The sequence below is a fragment of the Melospiza melodia genome, unplaced genomic scaffold (assembly GCF_035770615.1).
Source record: "Melospiza melodia melodia isolate bMelMel2 unplaced genomic scaffold, bMelMel2.pri scaffold_32, whole genome shotgun sequence".
Taxonomy (NCBI): domain Eukaryota; kingdom Metazoa; phylum Chordata; class Aves; order Passeriformes; family Passerellidae; genus Melospiza; species Melospiza melodia.
In genome coordinates, this window is record NW_026948638.1 from 6,744,140 (window position 1) to 6,750,418 (window position 6,279).

A 6,279-nucleotide genomic window follows, 5' to 3' on the forward strand; every position below is an offset into this window, starting at 1 on the left:
GCATACATATTTCAACAATTAGCCTGTCTCTGGGATCCTGAACGAGCTGTTTAATCCACTTGTGCTTTGTTGTCCTCATGTATAAGCAGGTGTAATACCTTCCCACCTCACAAGGGTGAACTAAGTAGTAATTAATTTTTATAAAGTGCTCTGAATTTAAGAGCTTTATCCTGTGCTCAGTATTATCATTGAAAGAATAAGTATGGGTTCCATTTGTCTTGAAATTTCTGCCAGATATAGCAGAATGACTTTTCCAAATGTAAATCTTTGTATAACATAAATGGCTACAAAAGCCCCTGCGTTCCACAGAGCTGCAGTATATACTTATATTCCATTTCTGTACCATCATGTATGGAAGGCGTGTGGTGTCCCTGCTCATTATTCAGCCTGGCAGATCCCCACCAGCTTTGTTGGAGCAGAACATGTACATACTTGCAATCATTAGAAACCTCATTGCAGGATTTGTTCACAAGCACCTTCTCCACTCGGGTGCCTTATTCCGCTTCATTTCTGTAGTTATTCCATGTTGGACACATGCAGTGAAGGGCTTGGGGAAGTGGGGAGCTTGTCAGTATTCACAGAGGAGAGGAATTTTGGTTACTCTTGTAAAGACTTAAATGGTGTCCTGCCTTATGTTCTGACTGCTACAGACCCCAGCACTGGGGACGTGGCACAAAGAAGAGCCGGCCTTGGTCTCCTGCTGCCAGCCTGGGTTTCTGTCTCCTGGGGTTCTTCTGCAGTGAAATCCCTGTGAAGACTGGCACTGACACCTTCAGCACGTGTTAGCCAAGGCTGGGGCCCTGCTGCCAGCATGAGCCCATCCCTGTAGCCTCTGGCCACACTTTCCCAGTGTGAGCTCAGCTCTGGCTGGCAGGGAGCTGACCTGGCACAGCTGCTGCTGTGGCTGCACAGGGATTCACCTTTTGGTGCTGCAGCAGAGCCACGCACCTTGGCAGCGTGTCCATCCCACTGGTTCTGCATCTTGCCATGTTTTCCATGTGGCTGCACTCACTGGCAGCTGAGCAGAGCCTGGCTGGGCTCAGGGTTTGCCTGCTGCTGCCCATGTCTCCAGGACACCCCCGCTCCCTCTCCCGTTGTATCCCTGCTGCAAAATAGGCCAGTCTCTCTGGGGGAAGCAAATTCAAGTGTTTGAATTTAGAATTTGGATCTACAGTTCTGAGCACTGGGAGGGAGCTTGGAGCTGCGTTTCCCCCATCTCACTCCTGTTTCAACTTGTTCCTGTTCTGAGCTCACGCAGGATTTTGTGCTTCTCTACAATGGTGCAGCAGCTCATCTTTTATAGATGTGTTCCCAGTTTTCCTCTGCTGAGTTTCCAGTTCCCTGTTGCTAATTGCATCAATCCACATTTCCACCGGGACTGCAGCAGTGTCATCAGCCTGTAACCTGTCAAATCCCTCCCCAAATTCCATTGTTGTTGTGTCTGTAATGCTTTGGGTGCTTGTTCCTCGCTGTCTACAGTGTGAGCTGGATTTTGATCAAGTGCTTCCTTGCACTATGAGCACACTTCAAGCTGCTGGAGGTGGCTGGATGCAAACACAGAGAGACAGTTGCCCTAAGAGCTGTGCTGCCTGTAATTTGGAAGCAAGATCAGTTGTCTCTTCTGCCAGGCAGCCGGAGCTGACGGCTCTGGAAAGGTTGGTGAAACTTCCCAAAGCCCTTTAACACTTGGTTAGGCATTGCTTCTTTCTCACTTGGCACTAAATAATGCACCAGGTGCAGGCTCAGACTGAAGGGAGATGTGTGCCCCAGAGAGGCTTCCAGCACCTCTGCTCTTAGACTTTTGGGCATCATCTGTGGGGCTTTTCCTTCTGTCCATGGTTGGAGTCCACAGGAACCTGGAGGTTTTTTGGGGTTTAGTGAGTGGGATTGCTGTTTCCTCTGAATGAAGGTTCACACCCCTGCTCTGACTCCTCATGGTCAGGTAACAGAGTTTGTTTGAAGTTGTGCTTCCTCTGCAGTCTTTTTTCTTTCAGAATACACTTTCTCCATGTGACAGTACCCTTGGGAGCTGGAACATATTTTACTTTTGTTATTTGGGCACCAAATTTCCCAATATTTTGTTCAGCATTCCTAATGATGATTGGAAGTTGGATTTCTCTGGCCATCTAGTTGTATCACTGAGCAGCAGATTTTCCACCCAGCAGTGGTGGGAAATTTTCCACCCAAGCAGTGGCTCCTCTGGGAAGAGTTTGCTGTGAAGATTCAGAGCAAGGATATTAGAGGCAGGGGTTTAATTGGGAAAGGAAAAGGGCATTAATCACCCCCCAGCAGTGATGAGTGGAGAGCTGGGGCTGCACAGGGCTCTGCTCTGCCCATCCCCGTGGCTGCAGTCCTTTGCTGCTCCCTAATGTGGCAGAAACCCTCTGGCAGCTTTTCCAGCTGACAGTTGGGAGTTAATGAGTCCAGTTTCCAATCCAGATGGACAAGTGAGAACCTCCACTGCCCAAATATCAAAATATTTACAGATTGCTCTGCAGAGAGGCAGCAGTGGGGCACAGAGGCTGCCTTTGCTGCAGAGCAGCTCCCTGCAGACTGGAGGGATGGAGCAGAGCCTGGCACTGTGACTGGCACGGTGCAGTGTGGATCTCTCTGAGCTTTGGATGGATGTCTCAGGGCAGAGCAGGGAGCTCAGCTGGCCTGCACCTTCCGCTGTGGTTAAAGCTCTGCCTTGCAGAGCTGAACCTGCAGTGATCCCCACTGTTTGTGCTGCCCAGAGTAATTTTCTGCAGTGCCCAATGATTTCCCAGTTAAAAACCAAGGAGCCACAGCTGCTGCTGCTGGTCAGGCTGCCAGAGTGAAGCTGATGTGAGCATGCTGTTGGTGCTGCTTCTGCAAAGATGAAACCATCTCATGTTCAGCAGGGAGCCAGTGATACATTGCTTGGCATTTAAATATCCATGGCTGCAGCTCCCAAGGATCCTCAGGCTGCCTTTGCTGCTCCTGCTTGTCACAGGTCTTCTCCCATCTCATTTGCTGCTCAAACAAGGTTTTACACCTGTGGGAGCCCAGTTCTGCAGGCAGCCACGGCAGGGAGGCGTTTTCAGGGCTGCTTTGAAGGGCTTGTTGTGCAAGGACAGGGCTGAGGATGGGCAGTACCTCAGCCCAGTTTCACTGCCAGTCTGTCGTCCAGGGGATTCCAGTGGCCAAATGAGGCAGCACTGATTTGGCTGACAGGGGGTTCCTGAGGCAGGGGAGGCAGGAGGCAGCAGGATCTGTGCCAGGCCTGTGCCACAGCCTGTGGGGGTGACCTGGCTCTGCTGAGGGTCCCCTCACACCTTGTCTGCTCCTGCTGCTCGCTGGGATGTCCTGAGCTGCAACAACTCTTGCTAATTGCTCTGCTGAATTCATCACTGTCCAAACCATTGGCTTCTCACTGACCCAGACCTAACTGAGACAGTGGTGGGCATGTCTCTGAAATATTTATGGCAGCACAGTCAAGAGAGGGCTGTGAAATACAGAGTGAAACCACCAGGGTATGCTCGTTTTTGCAAAGTTTGACATGTCTAATCCAGGAAATAGGAGCCTCATCAGATCAGCACGGTTTTGCATACAGAGGGAAGGCAAATGGAATTTTAAAAACCTCATCTATACTAGATGAAATGCTTCTTCTCCACGTTTCTTTATAAAACAACTTGTTAGTGATGTGCAGATGGGAGGAATCTCGACTCTGGAGTTGTTATAATCTTGTCTGGCCAGCAACAGGAGAGCTGGAGGATGATTCCAGCAGGTAGGAAAGGCCAGGCTGACTTGAGAGCAAATGTTCAGTGCTTGGAAGCTGAGTTATGGTCCCTGGTAGTTCTCCCTCTACTTGTTTTCAACCTGACTTCTAGCATAGGAGGCTTTCCATCTCCTTAATTTATCTCCTGCCTGTCCTTTTTATTGCCAGCTGCCTTCGTGGGCTCCTCTCTCAGCTTCCTACCCTTGTGAGCTTCCCTTTGCCCCTCATCCTCACATCACAGGAGGCACAGTGTCCCTAACACTTGTGCCTAATTCCAAGTCCTTGGCAGAAGTGCCAGGGCTGAAGCTCCAGGTGCTGCTCCTGCCTGGCGTGTGGGGCAGTGCCGGGCAGATGGGGCTCACCAAGCACACCCTCCATGCCCTGGTCCTGGTCTGGGTAAGAGGGATGGTGATGTTTCCCTCCAGCTGTTGGTGAGAGGACAGGACTGGGGCTCAGGAGATGCTGGGACAGTGAGCAGACAGGGGTTCCCAGCCCCCTGCTCCAGCAGGAGGATGTGTTTGAAGGATGACAGCTCTGGTCAGGGAATCACAGCAAAAATGTCCTGCCCTGCAGCTTGGTTTCAGCATTTCTGTACAGAATTGGGACCCCCAATTCCATGAATTGGGAGCCAGCTTTTGCCCCCCAAATGCAGGTAAAACTTCTCTTCTGTCATTTGCAGAAGTGGCAGTGTCCTGGCAGCACTGATGTGGTGAGGAAAAGCCCTGCAATGCTTGCTCAGGTGTAGGAGCAGAGTGGGCTTGGGGTGGGTTTTTGGTGTGTCAGGTCCGTCCTGTCCCTTGCTGGCCATGATGTTACTGGTTTCAAACTGGTTACAAAAGACTTTTGCAGGGATGCTCCTTCTGCCAAAAACTAACTGTGCTTCTGAGCAGCCAGAATAAAATCTGAGCTTCTGTAACACAGAGCCATGGGCTAGGCTGTGGGCACTGCCAAAACAAGGGTGCAGGGCTGTGTTGTCATGAGCCAAGCCATGACTCCTGCTAGTGGTTTGTGGAGTTCTGAGCCCTGCAGGGTATTCCAGGTGGTCAGGAGTGGCCATAAACCAGGGGATGAGGTGCTGAGAGTCAAGCAGTGGTTTTAGTGCAACAGGAGGAGGTTAAGCTGCAGCTTTCAGAATAATTTCAAACTTCACTTTAATGATGCTCAGGCTGCTGGTGGTGTAATAGCAGCAGACATCAGCAGTGGAACCATTCCTGTGGTTTAATGTACATTGTTTGGTGGGGGAAAAGTGCTTTGAAGGAAGAGAGACTGTTTCCCAGGGAAGACATCTCTCATTCCTTGCTTTTATCTCCTCCCTGCCAAGCTGGGGATGCTGTGAGCCTGTGAGCTGCTGAGAGGTGCTCAAATGTGTGCTGGGTGATGAGGAATATCTTGCTCTGGTTTTTATGTGCAAGTAGGCTGGATTTGCTGCAATAGCTCCAATAACCTTCGAGTGGCTGTTTAGAAGGATGAACCTCATTAAAGAAGAGGTATTTATTAACAGGCCTATTTTTATCTCTCTCTTTATCTAACAGTCTGCACATTTATTTCAAGCTTGTAACAGTGCTTTGGAAAAAAAATGTTTTCCCTCCTCTGAAATGTTTTGGCAGTGCCTCCAGCCTTGGTTATCTTGAATTTCCAGTCTGGCTAGCATCTCTCCTCTTTCCAAAGCCAGCAAGCCACAGCAGGCCCAAAGCTCCAACATTTTCCTTGGGAAATGGGAAATTCCTGGGGGAATATGCTTTCAAAACATGGGACTTGGGTCCCAGGGTTACTGAAACAGTTATGAAGGTTTGATCAAACATAATCACAGCAACTCCCTCAGGCTTCAAATGTGTGATCTTGTGTGGGACAGGCACTGCAGGCACTGCAGTGTTTGGTGTTTGCTGCAGGATGTGACTGACCACACACTCTGGGAGAGGCTGGCAGCTCTGGGGTCAGGCATTCCTGCAGAGATTTTTTTTTCCTAAATTTGTCAACTTTATTCTGTAATGTCATAAATTTGGCCCTGACCTATAGATATCTTGCAGACATTGTGTGTTCAGCCCACTCTCCTGTGTTTGCTGTCATTTGCTGGTGGTGAAGGAGGCAGCCCCAGCCCTGAGGGGTTGCACCATCTTTCCACCTCCTTCCACATCTGTCCCTTTGGCATTGCTGCCTCTGTACCCAGACCCTGCCCTGACTGAAGGTTTGCTGGAGCACAGGTGTCTGAGCCTGTGGCCAGGATGACCATTTCTGAGCCCTTTTCCCAGGATACTTGTGGCCATGTGCTCCAGGAGCTGCTGGATTTGGGCCCTGGGATGTGTGTGGCAGTTGTTACAAAAGAACTTGGCTCTAGGGGCTAATCCCTGGTTTTTCCTTGCTGTTCAGTCTGCATCATGTACATCCCTTACCCACAGTTTTGCAGCATTATCCTTTTCCATAATTAGGGAGTGTTTTCCATGGTCTTGCTCAGGCCCTCTCTCCCTGCAGTTTCCCCCGTGGATTAAGGCCTGACTTACTGAAACTTCCACAGAGCTGATTCTGGGCGGGCAAGGACAAGG